The following is a 17,906-nucleotide window of genomic DNA, read 5'->3' as shown; positions in this document are numbered from 1 at the left end:
TCTTCTAGACTGAGCACTGAGTCCCATTGGGTAGATAGAAAGATTAACCTAAATAATCTATACAGAAGTCTGTGGAACCCCATAAAATTGGGTCCCTAATCCATGAACTATTGGAACTCATTTACAAAACTTTTCTTAAACATTACATGAATATATTGTCTCATACTATAGAATTAGAATTTATAATCCCTATTCCATGATGAGATATCTTTGAGCTATAATGTATCTAAATTAAAACTATCTTTAGATAAGTTTTTTCCTCCAAAAGCATTTTATCAAAAAATCAAAAAAAAAATTAAATCATTGATTTTTATCCACCCTGATTTGGCCTTACAATTCTGCAGTGTCCATTGACTACACATTAGCAACACAATAAGCTGGTTGCAGCTAAATTGAAACACCCTGTAGAAACGTTACCAATAAAGAGTTGTGTCATCTAATTCTAAGCAAGTACTCTCCCGGCTACACACGTCGCTAGGACAATCCTAGCATTAGTTCAAATCTCACTCCTGACGCAGAGGGAGTTCACAATGATCCAACTCCAATTAACGCTGTGTTCAGAGAGCTGATGTCAATTCAAACAGCCTTCCATTCATAGCAGTTGCACTTCACACAGCCCTGAATGCGAAAACCTGCTATGCCAGGGGTATGGCCCATGTAGACAAGCAGTGCACTATCTTCTCATAGCCAAGGCAGTCTTACCAGTACCTCTCTCTCCCCTGGTGCATGGTAACCCAAAGAGGATGGGGTATAGCATGTCTGTGCAAAGCAATCTTTCATCATACCCACAGGGCAAAGTAGGCCCGGACATGTCAGAGCATATTTTAGAAATAGAGGATTATTAAATTTGCCACATCCGTCTTAATGTTGACTTTGCTAAAGTGCTACTTTGTTAAGGACACGTAGCTATTAGCAAGAAAACTGATCAGTAGCAGCCCCTTATCCATGTTCCATTATTTTTTACTTACTAATATGTTTGATCCACCAGTTAGTCATGACCCACACAGAAAAGGAGCATTTCCCTCCCTTAGGACATAACAGCTCCGAAAAGCAGTTGCTGTCTTTATCGACAAAATCGGGGTGGGGGGGGAAATCACAGCTAACACCGAGTTTCAAGGCCCCCCTGAGAGCAATGAATCAAGATGCAGGAGCAGACTGTAGGCATCTGGTGATACTCTGGTTATCATCAATGGAGCTACACTGATTTATATCAGCGAGGGATCTAACCTTCTACCTCTTTTCCTTCAACCCTTTCTTGTGCATATGCTCACCTAACTGAGCCAAATGAAGCTTCATATTTCAGAGTATAAACTAATTAATCAACATGGGGTTCTAGAAGTCGTCCCACCTCATCATGTGCCAGATGGAACAACTGGCCTGTTGCATTGTGAGAGGATTTTTTGCCTTCCTCCAAAGAATTAGGAACTGGTTACTGGCAGAGGCAACGGCCCAACAGCGACATTACCACTGCAATGAGGATTGCTTTGCTCTGCACTTATTGTGATGCGAAGGCTGAAATAAGGGAAGGGTGCAGTAGGATGATGACAGCTACACAACAGTCAGTCTTAGCCACAAAAGCTATTTAGGAATTAAGAAGAACAGAACAGACTCTAGTGGGTGCAAGTAAGGTCATGAGCAGGGCTGCAGAAGGATTGCTCTGTAGAAGGCCAGCTTTTGTTTAGGATCAGGCCCATTTTCCCTGGAATGCTGCAAGAGCAGCACAGTGACAATAAAGATACTGTTGGCTCCTTCCAGCTATTTTTCATAGCATCCCTTTACACCCTTTATCCCCCCACCCCTTATCAAAACACATGTGCATACAGCCATCTGTAATATTTCTACATATAAAAGGCACTTATTGTTTGAGAGGCCCCCAAAATATAATCTGTCCTAAAAATAAAAATATCCTCCTGCAAGATAGTTTATATAATGTAGCAGCAAGCAAAATAGCTCTTCTTAATCCTGTGCTGCTGGGAGCAGGGGGAATGGACTAGATGATCTAATGCATCTTTTTCATCTCTAAATTTCTGTGATTCCATTATCTCTTTTTCAAATCCCTTGCAAACCCAATTTACAAGAGAGAGAGAGAGAAAGCGATCACTGTCAGTGTGGTTTGCAAATGAGAGAGAGGTCTGCAACATCACAGAACTTAATTTGAATAAAATATAAAAATGGACAGAAATCCTAAAGTGAATAAATAATAATAATCAGATCTGTCAGTGGCTGTGCAGCTCTGATCCAAAACCATTTTATTTCAGACGCTAAAAGCTATTATAGATCTCAGAGGAAACAGGATTTTCAGGACAGACATAGAATACTGTGTGTTCTAACATCAAAGACATTGACATTCGATTTTTTTTTAAAGGTTAATACAACTTACTGGACTCCATTAAGGCCGTACTCAGTAGGTGCAACAAACAGCACTTTATGCTTGTAACATATACCTAAACTTTGAAAATATAGAACAACTAATAGCAATATGACAGATATTTGCATTAGGAAGCAATGCTAGACCCCTGAAATTTATTAGATAATAATCTCAACTCTACCTTGATACTATACGGGGTCACTTTTGTAGGCTGCAGCCACTAGGGAGAGACAGTTACATCTGCTCCAGCCAGCATGGAAAGGACATTCCATCCAGCGGAGGGTAGTTACAGAGCACATTATATAGATACTTTGCACATCACAAAAGGGTCTCAAAGCACAAACCTGATAACCCTCCTATGAGGTGGGTGTCCTGAGAATTATCCCAGTTTGTATATTAGGTACATGAGCCAAGCTGAGGTCATAGGACCTGCTTAAACAAAGTCGGTGGCAGAGATAGGATTAGATCCCAGCAGTCTCAACTTCTAGTCCTCTGCTCTGCCCTGGAATCTTCACAAAACTGGGAGTCAGGAGGTCCTGCAGTATAATCCTGGCCCTACCTCTGACTCATTCTTTAGCCTTGGGCAGGCACCTCCCCCTTCTGTGCCTCAGTTTCACCATCTGTAAAATGGAGATATTATTATTTACCCAGCTATCTCACAACAATGCTGTAAAAGACTGAGTAGTTAGTTAGGCCCCAATCTTGCAAACATCTAAGTGCGTGCATACCTTTCCTCATGAAAGGAGTACCGCTGAACTTAATGGGACTGCTCACATCAGCGCCTGGGGTCCTGGCTGCCAGCCACTGTGCCCAGGGACTCTGCCGCCCGCCACCGGCCCCCACAGCCAATTGCTACGACCGGGGACTCCGCCGCCCATTGCCAGCCCCCGCAGCCCACCGCCGTGCCCGGGGTCTCCGCCGCCCACTGCTGTGCCCGGGGCAGCAGTTGGAGTCCTGGGCTCTGGGGGGCAGCAGAGTTTAATCGTTAACAGTTAACCGAAACCGATAAGACTGATGCTTATCAGTTAACCAGTTAAACTTTTACATTCCTAGCCTAAATATTGTGCTGGAGTGGCCCCCTACATGGGAGCGAATTTCACCAGGCATCCATAACCCTGCAAGGTCTGCATTTAGGGAAGTCTGTCTCTTGACTTCTATGGACTTTGGATCAGACACACAGTATTCTGAACACAGAATGCATCAAACAATAAATTGATCCACCTTATGGAAATAGCCTATGGAATTAAGGCCGCAGTTCATCAGCGCATTTAAGCAATGCTTCAGTCCATCCCGGTTCAGCAAAGCACTTAAGCACAAGCTTAATTCAGACATGTGCTTAAGAGCTTTGCTAATTTGCAATGAAACAAATACAATTCTAATGGGGTTCCAGAAAAATAAACTTTCTATGGAAAGTAATCCAGCGCAGAGAGAGTTGAACAGAGAATTACATCACTGCTTGTATCTATAACTGCAGGAACTCTCACTTAACGTTGTAGTTATGTTCCTGAAAAATGTGACTTTAAGCGAAACAATGTTAAGTGAATCCAATTTCCCCATAAGAATTAATGTAAATGAGGGGGTTAGGTTCCAGGGGAAATTTTTTCACCAGACAAAGGACTAATATATATATTATATATATATATATATATATATATATATATATACACACACACACACACACACACATACACATACATACACACACACAGTATAAGTTTTAAACAAACAATTTAATACTGGTACACAGTGATGATGATTGTGAAGCTTGGTTGAGGTGGAGGAGTCAGAGGGTGGGATATTTCCCAGGGAATGTCTTACTGCTAAATGAACTAACAATTGACTGAGCCCTCAAGGGTTAACTCTCACACTCTACAAGGCAGCAGGAAAGGAGGGAGGGCAGACACACACACACACCCTGTGTGTGAGAGAAAAAATGCGAATTTCCCCTTTAAGTAGTGAGCCCAGGCTTAAGTACACAGCTTGCTGAGACCTGAGACCGCAGCTACTGCCTAGAAGCTCCCTCCAGTTGTGTGTCCCCCCTGCTCTATGGAAGATGGGGTAAGTGGGGTGCAGGAGCAGGGGGGAAGGGGAGACACCCTGACATTAGCCACCCTCTTTCCCCCTCCCCCCGTACAGGAGTCTCTGGGAGCAGCTCCAAGGCAGAGGCAGGAGCAGCACATGGCAATGGGGGGAGGGACAGCTGCTGCACAGGGAACTTAGGGGAGTGGGGAGCTGATGGGGGGGCTGCTGGTCCACCCTGGTTCCAAGCCCCCACCAGCTAGCTGCAACGGGCTGCTCTTCCTGCAAGCAGTGGACAACACAGGCGGCTGCCAAAGATGTTAGAAACTTTAAACGAGCATGTTCCCTAATTGATCAGCAACTTAACATCGAAACAACATTAACTGGGACAACTGAGGAGTTCCTGTATATTGCTATGAGACAGTCTAAAATATCACACAGAAGGGTTACTATTCTTTATTGAATTCTACAGGATTTTTTCATAAGGGACTACACTTAGGCTAGGATCCTGCAAGTACTTCTTCTATTTAAACCACTAGGGCTCTGCGCAGATGCAGGGATCTGCCCGCATGGAACAACTTGCAGGATCAGGGCCTGAATATTATTGTGGCCATTGAATTATAATCGTATCTTATCTTCCGGAGATGGGGACAACATGCCTGGGAAGAGACCAGGGAGACAAAGTGTGCATGTCTTCACATGGTAACTTAGAACAGTAATTGCTACTGCAGGAAATTTTGAAACAGTCCATTTCCTCTCACTCTTCAGACGATTACTTTGAAAAAGTAAAAAGCATTGCTGGAATAAGCTGGGGTTCTTTTATGTGGCCAGATGATTATCTTGCATTACACAGAACAAATTACACAACAGCTTACTAAATGGTGCAGAATAGCTCACTAGTTACTTCTCCCTGTGAACCCAAGAAGCATGTTTAGATGGTGGCTAGCTCTACTGTGGGGGGAAAACCCACCTAGGTAACTAGAGACAAGAACTGGCACAGCTGCCATCACTTATGGATCTATCTTTCCACTGATGTGCTGTAACCAGTGAAGTGGGTTTCACTCCCATCAATATTAGTAGGAGCAACACATGCAGGTCCAGACCCTCAGCTTGTGTAAAAAGGTTGAAGCTACACTGGTTTACACCAAATAGGGATTTGACCCATCGGGTGAAATTCATCTCTGTGCAAAACCAGGACAAGACCTAGGCACAACTTAAACCCTACTATGAGTGCTTTAGCAGTGAATATGCCGATGCGCAGGGGTGAATTTCACATCATGGGCTAGATTCAATCAAATGCAGTCTAGCTTTAAGAGGTGCAACTCCCATGGGAAATCTCCGGCCAAATTCAGTGCTCCTCTTGTGCATCAAGCAACCTGCCCCACCTCCTTCAAATCCCTTCTTACAACACACGTTAGTCCACAAAGACTTTCAACAATGGCCACTGGACAAGTCAATTCTGCTCCCTCAAACTCTGGTCAACAGCTGATGTTTTAAGTTGTGTCTGTAGCATGAGAAACTCTTTAGGGACCACTTCTTCCTCCAAACACACTGACAGCACTCAACAAACAGCAGCAACAGTGAGCGATCATCATTCTTAGGGTAAATATGTAGGCTCTCAACTCAGAACACCTTAGTGTTAAGGGGCCTGAACATCAGCGGGTATACATTGGGGTTGCTCCACTGACTTACGGGAAGATTTTCCAAAACACCTAAGGAATGCAGGAGCATAAGTAAGTCCCAATTATCTTCAATCAATGCTCCTAAATAACATAGCAGCTTTTGAAAGTCTTCCCCTAAGTCACTGATTTACACCAGTCGAGGATACTACTCTGTATCTTTGGCTTTTAAAAAGTAATCATTAGGTTTCACTTGCTCTTCATACTGTCCTCACACCTGGATGATGAGGGGATGATTATCGAAACTCCCTCACAGGTTTGCACCATGCAATGTTCCCTCTGGAACTTACTCATTAAAAATTAGAGAAGAAGAAAATTATTTAAGTGAATTCAGCGCTGGTGGCTGAAAGATGCAGTTCAGCAGCCATAGAAGTTGCATTAGCACAAGCCATAAAAAGGGACATTTCATTCTATATAAGGCAGTGGTGGGCAACCTGCGGCCTTGCGGCTCGCACCACTTCCCGCAGCTCCCATTGGCCAGGAGCTGTGGGCAGCCATGCAAATGTAAACAAACTGTCTGGCGGCCCGCCAGCGGATTACCCTGACGGGCCACATGTGGCCTGCGGGCTGCAGGTTGCCCAGCACTGATATAAGGTCATACAATTTCTGACATTTCTTTCTTATTAATATCAACTGCTCTTACCACAAGAAGGGAAACAAACAAACAAGGGCGAAAACCACAGTGAACTTTTGCTCTCCCAAAAGTTTCAGCAGACTTGCAAATAGACACAGCATGCGTGTTGTTCCCCTTCTCAGGAGACCATGAGGGAGCCTGAGGCACACATTTTTACTGCTGACAGTTTGCATGGGGCGAAACCCTGAGTTCTTTATACATTTGTTCACAGACTTTAGGAATACAGAAATTGCCAGACTGGATCTAGCCAAGTATCCTGTAGGACAGTGGCCAGCATCAGAGGAAGTTTCAGAGAAAGTTGTAAGAACCCCATAATAGCAGATGTGGGGGCAGCTGATCCATATAAGACGTCCAGTCCCTTTTTGAATCTTGCTAGGTTCTTCGCCTCCACAATTTTCAAGAGTTCCATGGTCTAATTACACGTCGTGTAAAAAGATATTTCTCTTATCTGTACTGAATTTGCCCCCTTTTAATTTAATTTACTGTCTCCTTGTTTTTGTAGTATGAGACAGGGAAAACAGAATCATTTGATCTACCTTCTCTATTCCATTCATTATTTTATCATGTTCCCTTTTACTCGTCTCTTTTCTATAGTAAACAATCCCAGGCTTTCCAATGGCTCAAAACTAAACCAATTTCCATGAGTCCCATGAGTCAATGGGAGTTTAGCAATCAGAAAATAAGTGAGTTAAGATTTGGCCCATGGTAGATTGAAGGTTAATGCTCCTCTTGAAACAATGACTAGGACTGGCCTCATTTCTTCCTCTCCCATGAGGGCCCGAACAGATCAGAGTGCACAAGACCCAGAAAAACAGAAACCCCTGAACATGGAGAAAAAAAACACTGAACTGTGAGCTAAAAGGATGGAAAGAATTTGCAAAGCCAGCTACTCAGCCTTGCTGCTGAAATGGAACGACACATTGCTATGGTCTCTGGGGTAAAGAGCAATCAGTACATTAACTCACTGCATCAGGTCCTGAGTTCACATCCTATGTTCACACACAGGCTTTGCAGGCTGTTTGTTTAACAATTTTGTATTTTATATGGATGCTAACCCACAGATACAGCCTTGCTGACCATACACATACCTAGACAGATTTTTTTTTTTTCTAAGCTAGGCTTCTATGCTACTTCCCACTACAGGAGAGGGAAGAGCAAACAAACAATTACATTAATCATCCGTGTCTTTAAAAAAGATTGCACTCCTGCTAATTATTCATTTGCCAAGCTACCCTTTCAAGGCCAGTCAGATCTGTTAGGACAACATACCATTTGGTAGCATTCGAAGTTCTCAGTGTTTCCCATCTTATCCCTTTTAGTTGTATCAAGTTTGCCCAAAGTAGAAGTTGTTCACCCATTTTATTTATAGTTGACAAATCCCTGAGATCTCTAACATAACTCATTCTGGCGCCAGCATACTATTTGCGTGAAACATCAAATTTCCCCCCAAAACTTCATACACATTGAGAGAATCCCATACCACACACACACACACCAAATTGCATCAACTGCTCCTACATTTACTGACTATTTTAAATTTAACCCTTTTAAGGAGATGCCCAGTAGTTTCTAATGAATATTTTTTGCTCTACAAGACAATGATTTAGGTGTGTAATAGAATTCAACACACCCTGGTTGGACGATTCCATCATTTTCTACGCGTATACCTTCTGAAGTCGCTGTCCCAACCTGGAATGGAGTTATGCCATCTAAGGATCTAGCCCATTGACTTGATCAGCGGATCTCATCCCTGTAATCTGATTTCAAGAGCTATCTAGAGTACACATGTTTGGTCAGTTTCCTGTTATTTCCCCCGAACAAGAAATGATGCACATTCCATTGAACTTCTAATGATGACCTCAAAGAACTGTTTTGACTTGGCCTTAAATTCCCTCTCTCTCATGTGGGGAGAAATCAACCCTCTACCTGTAATTAACTCTCTTGCCAGCTTCACTTTTACATATAATATTAATTGCTTTCAGCCTAGATCAGCTAATTAGCAAAGAGAACGAGTCACCAAGTTGCCCACTTTACAGTGAGGATGTTCCATTTAATTAACTCATTTGTCAGGGGCATCACTGTTAACCAGGCTTCAGCGGCAGATGAACATGTATTGTGAGAGATTCAGATGGGGAACCTTAACAGGGGCTGTTTAGCTTTTCCCTCAGAAGACTGTTAGCCACTATTAGTCAGATTTACGCTTCAGGCCAAATTGTCACAGTAGGGGAAGGGGAGGATGTAGGGTGACCAGACAGCAAATGTGAAAAATCAGGACGGGGGTGGGGGGCAATAGGAGCCTATATAAGAAAAAGACCCAAAAATCGGGATTGTCCCTATGAAATCGGGACATCTGGTCACCCTAGGAGGGTGAACAATGTGTTGCCATTGCCTGCTACAACCTGCATTTGGATCCACAAACCGGATATTTGGATGCCTATGTGTACAGTTGTCGGGTTTTGTATTTGAAAGTGCTTATTTGCATGTGCAAATGCATTGATTTTGTGGCCGCATCAGATGGCATTTGCATTCTTGTGTCTGGAATAATAGGGGCATGCGTGTGTGTGTTCGCACACACACGGACACACACACACCCTTTCTGCAGGTGCACTAGATACATCATACCTTTTTGTAGGAGTACACAAGGTTTTGCTGGCACATTGGGAATGCTCACGCATTCTGTGGGTACAAGGGCACGTGTGCATTTCTCCAGGCACACCCACTGTCCCCACTTTGGGTTTATACTGAACCATTTAGCAAATCAGGGGCCAAATTTGCCCCATCTGGTCCAGCTATCGATGTAAGTCACCTCATTTCCCATAAAGACCCATTTCTGTTGCAAAAGATCATCCCTCCGAAGGGATGGTGGATCACAGCTGGTTTGATGGCCTCCCTGCCCCACACAGTCCAGTGCTGTGTGAAGACTGGTAAGTATGTAGGGTACTTTTATTCTGCCTTCCCAACTTCCCTGTGAAATTGGGCACATGCCACTTTTTAGTGCCAGGCTTGCCAATTTTGGCACATTAGGGAATGACATCAAATATGGATTGTCAATATAAGACTCCAACAAGCTGGAGTGCCCAGTTTGTGATGTTGGTTAACACTGTGTTAAAGCCCTGGTGACCACAGTTTAGTTTCCCATTTATTCAAGTGCATCTCAAAAAACATTAAGACAGTCTATTGAGGCCTAAATGTGATTGCCTACATAAAGAGATTATTAGGCCTAACATGACTCGGGAAGCATTTGAAAGCTTCATTTACTGCTACATGAATCTCTCTTTACAACCACAATAATCTTATGGTACTATGTACCACAAATTCATAACACAATTATCCCACAGATTCTATGGGATGCACTTATGAACACTGACAAAGCAAGCAGCTCTTTTATGCAAAGCAACATATATAAATACAGATCCAATTTCAACCTCCTTAAATGATAGCCAGTAACACAGGCATTGAGGATGAGTTATAGACTAGGGTCTAGCACAACACACTGCAAGCCAAACAAAAGCTGGCTTTTAATCCTGTCTGAAACACAGACACAATGTGCAATTTTGGGCAAAATGACTCAATCTTTCCATCTATTAGTTACTATGAGGTTTGTGTGCACTGTGCCAACATAAAGACCCAGGCTAAGTAAACCAATTGCAGTGTACCCATTCCACTACAGACAGCGATCCTCCCAGCTCTCCCAAGGTAAGCTGGGCTGGCTTGGGTCAGTACTTGGGCAGGGGGCCTCAAAGGAATGAAGAGATGCTATGGGAAGTGGCGCTAATGACTTTGTAAGGGGACATTCTTCCCTCCAAATTAGAATTGGCCCAGAATAGTGCTATGAAAAATTGTGTTGCTAGGGTGTCATCATTAGGAGAGCTTGTCAAACATAGTCCTTTCAACTCATGGTCACTAAAGATCCCGTGCATCTCTTCGTAAGCATTGGGGGTTAACCCCAGGCGTCTGGGCAAGTTCCAGTGCAGATACATTTTGCCTCACCAAGTCTCTCTGTTGTTTTAACTGGATTCTGCATCCTTTTTCAGTTCCTAGGCTGAACAGTTGTGTGGTGTTGCTGCAATCTTAGAGATGGTAGTGATGCATACTAAATCCTAGAACAGACATCTATCAAACAGCTGCTGTAAGACGTGATCCCTCTATACCCCTTACCGACCTGAGGCAGGGATCAGAGGGTTTTTTTCGTTTAGTGCTTTGAGATGCTCAGGCGAAAGGCGCTGGAAAGTGCACATTTTAATTTACCCAGCTTTACACCAATAGAGGCATGGAAAAGGGCAAGAGGCTTGTCCAAAGCCTGTGTGTGAGTGAGAAAGACAGACAGACACAGACTGACTGCCTGGTCTGTTGTGTTTTATACGCCACTAAGACTGGTCACAAAAGCCTTTCAGAACATTTACTATTCAGTGAAACTTAAGAGGCGAGATTCTCTGTTGAGTCCTGGGCTATGCCAGTGGTTCATGGTCTCCTAGGGACCATGTACCAGCCGAGGAGTGCTGGAGCAGATCACATTCTGGCCACTCTGCCTTCACGTCCCAACACATTCCCTCTGCACGGTCTGAGTGGTGCAAAGGGAGTGGGACAGATCAGAGAGTCCGCTCCAATCGTTTGTAAGCCAACCACAGTACAATGCCCAAGTGCATTGGTTCTCAACCTGGAGTATGTGTACCCCTGAGGGTACTCAGAGGTCTTCCAGGGGCTACTTCAACTCATCTAGATATTGGCCTACTTTTACAACAGGCTACATACAAAGCACCAGCAAAGTCAGTACAAACTAAAATTCCATAGACAATTATTTGTTTATACTGCTCTGTATACTATACACTAAAATGTAAGTACAATATTTATATTCTAATTGAGTTATTTTAGAATTCTATGGTAAAAATGAGAAAGTCAGCAATTTGTCAGTAATAGAGTGGCTGTGACACTTTTGTATTTTTATGTCTGATTTTGTAAGTTTTTAAGTGAGGTGAAGCTTGGGGGTACACAAGACAAATCAGACTCTTGAAAGGGGTACAGTGGTCTGGAAAGGTTGAGAGCCACTACCCTAGTGCAGCCCATAATCAAGAAAACTAGATGCCCCATGTAAGACCACAGCTTCCAAAAGAAAAACCACAAGAAAAGAAGTTTTAAATACCCAACAACAACAAAATCAGGAGCTAATCAGCTTTCACTTACCTACTGCGATGATGTTTGCAGACAGGAAATGGTGACAGTTTTCATTATCCAGTGGTGGCTCTTCTTGTTGCAGCAGGTCCCCTAGCATGGCCTTTGGAGATGCCAGAGCCATTGTAGCCTCTCAAAGCTGCCCCTTCAGAACGTCCACTCCAAGCCACGCAGCCTGTTATTTCAGTTGTCAGACGGGAAAATGGAAAATGTCATATTGGCACAAAAGATTCAGTTCCAGTGATAAAAATAATCTTCAGGGAATCAGGGGCTTTCCCCTGCCATTTAGAGGATATTCCCAGGTTCCTACAGAATCCATGCAAGGTCTCCTCTCTGGAATTCCAAGCTCACCTTGCCAGGTGCAGAAGACTGTCCTGTCTCAGTCCGATTGACACCTGCAATACAAGATGGAGGATAGACGTTCAGGTACCGCTGCTAAAGAGAAGTTACCACTGTCTTCTGCCTTGATGTAGTGAATCCCTTGGCCTTTGCATTCCAGGTGGTCAGAGAGTGACAGGAGCTGGAATTCAGCATCTCCTCCCAGTACATACTGCGTGTTACACACCTAGTGAAGATATTTTTTTTCAAATAATCAAAATAACCTCATCTATTCTATCATGAAGAGCAAAGCTTACAATAAGACCATGCTGGATTATCCACAATGGACCAAACTCTGCTCCTGCTTACACACATTGGGCAGATTGTGATCTCATTTATGCTAGTATAAGGCCAAAGTAACTCTCATCATTCACAGGAGGGAGTGAGAGCAGAGCCCCATTGCACTCTGGTATTTCATTCAATTCAGGTCATTTAAGAATGACGAAGTAGAAGCAGGGAGAGATCAATTCTGCCAGCTACACGTTTGCAAGACACCATCAGATGTATTTGCTGCAGTAACAGTTTATTACGTATATTTCAAATGCAACCATGTTTCAGGAGAAATCAGAGAATACACCACGTCCCAAATGGACACAAATAGCTGGGAGCAACTTCTGTTAGGATGTTTGTTTGCCCATCCACCCCTCCTCTTAGCTTTCATATCTTAATTTTCCTTTTCTCTTACCTGCTGTCACCTCACCTCCATACCTGCGTCCCCCTCCCCCCTTCTAAGCAGACATCTTTCTCACACGTGCTGCGGGAAAGGTGGCTTTCTGCTCCGCACACATCTCCCTGGGCCTCCTTCCTCTCAAAGAAATTAGAGCCGACTCTGATGCAATGATCAGAAAAGGCTGTGGGAGAAAACTCTTCAATTCTTGTATTAACACTGTAACTGTTTGACTCCATGGGAGTCTCCTTCCAGCTTTTAATTACAAGTTGAGCCCTGGAACCTTGTCCGGACAGGTTTTGCTGTAAAAGCAGAGATCTAGTCTGAAGTGAACTTCTGGACAGAGATGGCAATGAGGCATCACTACAGAATTTGTAAGAGGGGAGGAGGGAATATTAAGGTGTTTTGCTTGTAGCATAACAAAAATCTAGTTTAAAGGTGTCCCTTTTACAGCGAGTGCCAGTCAAAGTGAGAGGGGCCTTCCACGTTTGTTCCCTCATCCAACTACAGTAGGGAACAGTTTCCTCTCCATACTGAAACACTGCAAGCCTTTTCTCCCCCACTCTGTCTTGCCCCCAGGTACCCTGGGGGAAGGAACGCCTCAGCCAGCAAACTAATCCTCAGACAGTGAGTCGAATGCACAGTTCCTTCACATATGGGATGTCAGGGCTTAGCAATATTTATGCAGTGGAAAATGTTAATGCCACTCAAACCACAGCATTTTTACACCCACGAGGGATAGAATCTCACCAGAGACAAGGGCATCCTTTGGGAGGGGGTTGCTTCACTCAGGAGGGTCTCAGCACCAGGGAACCTTGACTGCAGAGCAGAGATCCCAATACATTGGTATGAGTGTGTGCAAGCACAATGCGGGCTCTATGAGGTGTCAGGAGTATCAGTGCCACCCCCACAATCCCAGCAATCAACCCCTGCTTATCCCAGGCCAGGACATGCAGCGACTCCGTGTGGTGACGTTCGGTAGCACAAACCGCCGTCAGCCTGGGAGCTGGAAAGGCTGAAAGAGCCACAGAGTCTGTCTGCATCCAGAAGCCTTGCTCAGGAGAATTGTTATACACCCTTTATATTCAATACAGTCACTCCTGACCCTTCTCCACCACAAGACAGGTCTTAGCCACACCCACCTTCCCAACCCAGCAGTGTCCCTATATTTATATTGCAGGCGCTCCCCCCACCCCATCAGCCACTCCCCTTCCATGGTGCCAGGGAAAAGGAGGCAGGACTCTCCGTTGATCAGACTCTTCTGTATCATTCCCCCTCCCAAAAGTCAGCTCTCACTGGGGCATGATGCTCCTCTGTTTGGACTGAGCTGGCAACATCGGAACCATCTGGTTCAGTTCCAGTGGACCTAGCTAAAAGCATTTAAATATTTATTATCTATTTAGATGCTCCGTCAAGGTTGGAGCTGTTCCTTTCTCAATGCTTGCACGAGGACTGCCTTAGTACCATGTGGGCGAAGGAGGAGTGGGAGCCGGACAGCATCCACCCTGGAGAGAACTTGTGAGAGCCCATTGCAGAGGGAGTTGCTATTGAGCTGTATGCTACACCGCTGCATAGTGACCCAGAGCTGTCTGTAATCTCTTTGGGGTATGGGCCATCTTTTTGGTGCGTGTTTGCACAGCACTTAGCATAATCGGGTCCTGGCCCCTGATGGCTGCCTCTAAACACTACTGCAATACCAAAAAAAGAAAAGAAAAAGATACTTTAAATGGGTGGGTGGTTTTGATCCCACTCCCAGATGCCGGCATCCACATAGCAACACGCAGCTTCATGGATGCCACTAACTGGCCCTCTTGTTGGCATTTCCACCAGAGAGGTGAAAAACTGAATGGGTTATGGAGACCAAATTCTACCCTCATCCCCACAGTCAATCCCGGCCTGGTCAGGGCCAAAACACGTGAACAAGGTAGTGTGGGAAACTTGCACTGCCACTTTCTGGGCTGTGTCTGGAAGTGGTTGGAAGACTTCAGTCTCCAGGGTTCTCCATCCAGCAGTGCTCAAGGATCCAACACACCAGCACGGCTTACCTCACTTAATAAACACCCAGACTCTCCTTTGTGCATGTCAACTTTCCAGCTCTTTTTTAAATGTTACTATATACTGCCCCTTGCTTTCCCTACATCCAGGGACAGGAAATCTCTGCAAGCTTCAGCTTATCTCCAAACACCGATCCCTAACCACGTCTTAGAGCAAACATAAGAACACAAGAGACTCTGACACACAGCCACTGCCCCACCTCCCACAACCAGTCCTCCGCAACGGCATTTCTGGAGCGCTCCAGAATCCTAAGCAGCTGATAAAGAGGTAGTCAGAGAAAGAATGGCATTGTGTCTGCCTTTCAGTGTGGGAGTCGTGGGGGAATGCAGTGCCTGATCTGTCTGTCACACGCACAGACACACACTTTCTAGAAAGGGAGGAAAATCTGAAGCCGCTTTTGGTTCAAACTACCATGTATTCTGCAAATGGATCATCAAAATACATAGCCCTGTGTAATAAACACATTCCATTGCCTTATTTCTTTGTGCTCCCCCATCTGTATCCACCTGTTATCTTTTGTCTTATACTTAGATTGTAAGATCTTTGGAGCCGGGGCAGCCTTTTCGTTATCTGTTTGTACAGCGCATAGCACAGTGGGGTCCTGGTCTGGCACTGGGGCTGCTAAGTGTTACTGAAATACAAACAGTAATAATATCATGTACAAAAGATAAGAAACCTCCTTAAGGAACTGTGCATAGCGGTTACAGGGAAATAATGTTGTGATGAGGTACAAACCCCACACACACAACAATCTGGAAAAGTTTAGCTACAATTACATGTGCAAATCAGGCAACTGTGCGTGCAAATGGAGAGAAGACGTTTGTGAGCACAACTGGCTATTTGTATGTGCAGTTGCTATAACTGAATGTACACATTAGGCAAGCAATTGTGCATCTGGTTTTTTAAAAGTCAGACTCCACATTTGAGGCTGTCCGTCTGCCTTCAGCGTAGGTCTAGGAATTACAGTACATATGATGCTTATCTCACTCTGACTAATCACCCTGTCAGTATCAAACCCTTGCTGTGATCAGACCAAGAATGAGTAAAGGATACCCATGCTTCCGTAGAGACAGCAAAGCTCCTACAAAAGCTAACAGTTGCTGAGGCCTGTTAGTAGCAGCACCTTATCCAGAACTGAGGCATCGCTAAGGTATGCAAATACTGTAAAACAGAGCTGCTCTTAGGTAATGTTAGCAATATTCACTATAGGCCAAACCCTTAGCTCCTTGTGTTTGTTTGCACTCGGCCCTTAGTCAGGCAATCTCCCACTGAAATCAGTGAGTTTGCACTGGGAGTGTGCCCAGCAAAAGCCTCAGGATACGATCCTGTGTCAGGATCTCTCTCTGTGTTGCTCTCACACCTCATGCCTTTCTCATGTTTTGAGAGGTGGCAACAGATTACTTCTCGTCTAATTTTTACACCCCACCCAGTGGACATCTTCAGAGACTGGCTGAGCCTGCCACAGTGGCCTGTGTGGGCAATTATCCAATGAGAGTAAATAAAACCTGGGACAGAGGAGAAGCTGTTGGCCCATAACAAGAGAGACTTCACTGCGCTCACTTATAGCTTGGTAACTCCTTTCGCTCCAGTGGAGCGGTTCCTGACTTACACCGATATGAATAAGAAGAGAGAGAGGCCTCAAAGCTTTCTTAGATCTTTGGGGGAGAATTGAGCATAGGTCAAAAGGTGCCTCCACTGTTCAGCCAAGATGTGTAGGAGGCAGAGAGAAAAACATGAAAGTTAAGAGTTGAAAAAGCCAGAAGCGTGTTTAAATGCTTTGCTGCAGCAGTGCTGGCACACTGCTCTATGCATCCGCATAACGAGGACCTGGGCTGAAAAACAGGCCTGGCCTCAGAGCAGGAGAGTTTATCTGGCGCCTTCAGTCATTTAAGTAATTTCTCCTCCCAGCCTATTCCGCACTGACAGTTGTACACCCACCAGCCACACCAGTGCTGTGGTATGTGTATACTGCAAGTCTAACGAAAGGAATCGTGGCTTCCTGGAGGATTCCTAGGGAGAGAAGGAAATGCTTAAAAGTGACTCAGGATCTGTCCATTCACTCTTCAGAGAGCAGAGCTGGGTGGCAATTGCTTTGCCAAACACTCCTAACAGTTTGCTTTAGGATTTGTTCGAGTGGCTCCAGTTACAGGAAGTTCAATCATTGTGACCGATTACACACCAAGCAGTGTGTCCTTCAGAATGGGCAAAGTTCAGCGGGCCAGATCCTCTGCTGGTGTCAATTGTCCTCGCTAGAGCTCTGTCAATTGTGCTACCATGCTTTATGCCAGTGGTTCACTAGTACATTTTCTTTAGATTGGGAGCAGGTGGGGTTCTCACTCCCTGAAATACGCCTTCAGTTCATTTCTCACATTCTGGACCCACAGCCATGAACTGGGCCCATGTTCTTGAGACTGGGCTCAGGTTCTCTCTGGAGCTTTGTCAGCCTCACCAAACCTGCTGGAGTTGCAACAAAGCTGAGTGAGCACCTCTGAACACCAAGCATAGCTCTGCCCTCACCTTCGCCAGGCAGCCATGTCTGAGCCAAGGGGTCCCAATGGAAGGGTGGACAATTAATCTTTGTAGACAGTTTAACAGAAAGCAAATGGCTAGTTTCTTTGGTGAGCTCAGAGGATGAAATGTCAGTGAAGTCAGCGGGGTAGTGCCCATTTACACTAGCTGACTATCTGGTCCCTGGTGTCCATATCACAAAACCACCACCACCACAACTGCTCGCCTCGTTGGGAACCTCGGCAGAAAGGGAGACCTAATGGACTTTGAACTATGCCCCAAGAAATGGGCATTCTGACCTCGTGGTCAGAGCTGAGGTACGATGGTGTGAGGGGAAGCTTGTACTGAGCTGCTCATGCTGTGTCTGTACCAGTGATAAACAGAGTCCTTTACATCCACGCCATGTTATTAAACTGAGCCATTCACATG

This window comes from Emys orbicularis, chromosome 22, assembly GCF_028017835.1.
Source record: "Emys orbicularis isolate rEmyOrb1 chromosome 22, rEmyOrb1.hap1, whole genome shotgun sequence".
Taxonomy (NCBI): Eukaryota; Metazoa; Chordata; order Testudines; family Emydidae; genus Emys; species Emys orbicularis.
The sequence above is the reverse complement of the archived record's forward strand: the minus strand, read 5'-3'. Positions refer to the sequence as shown.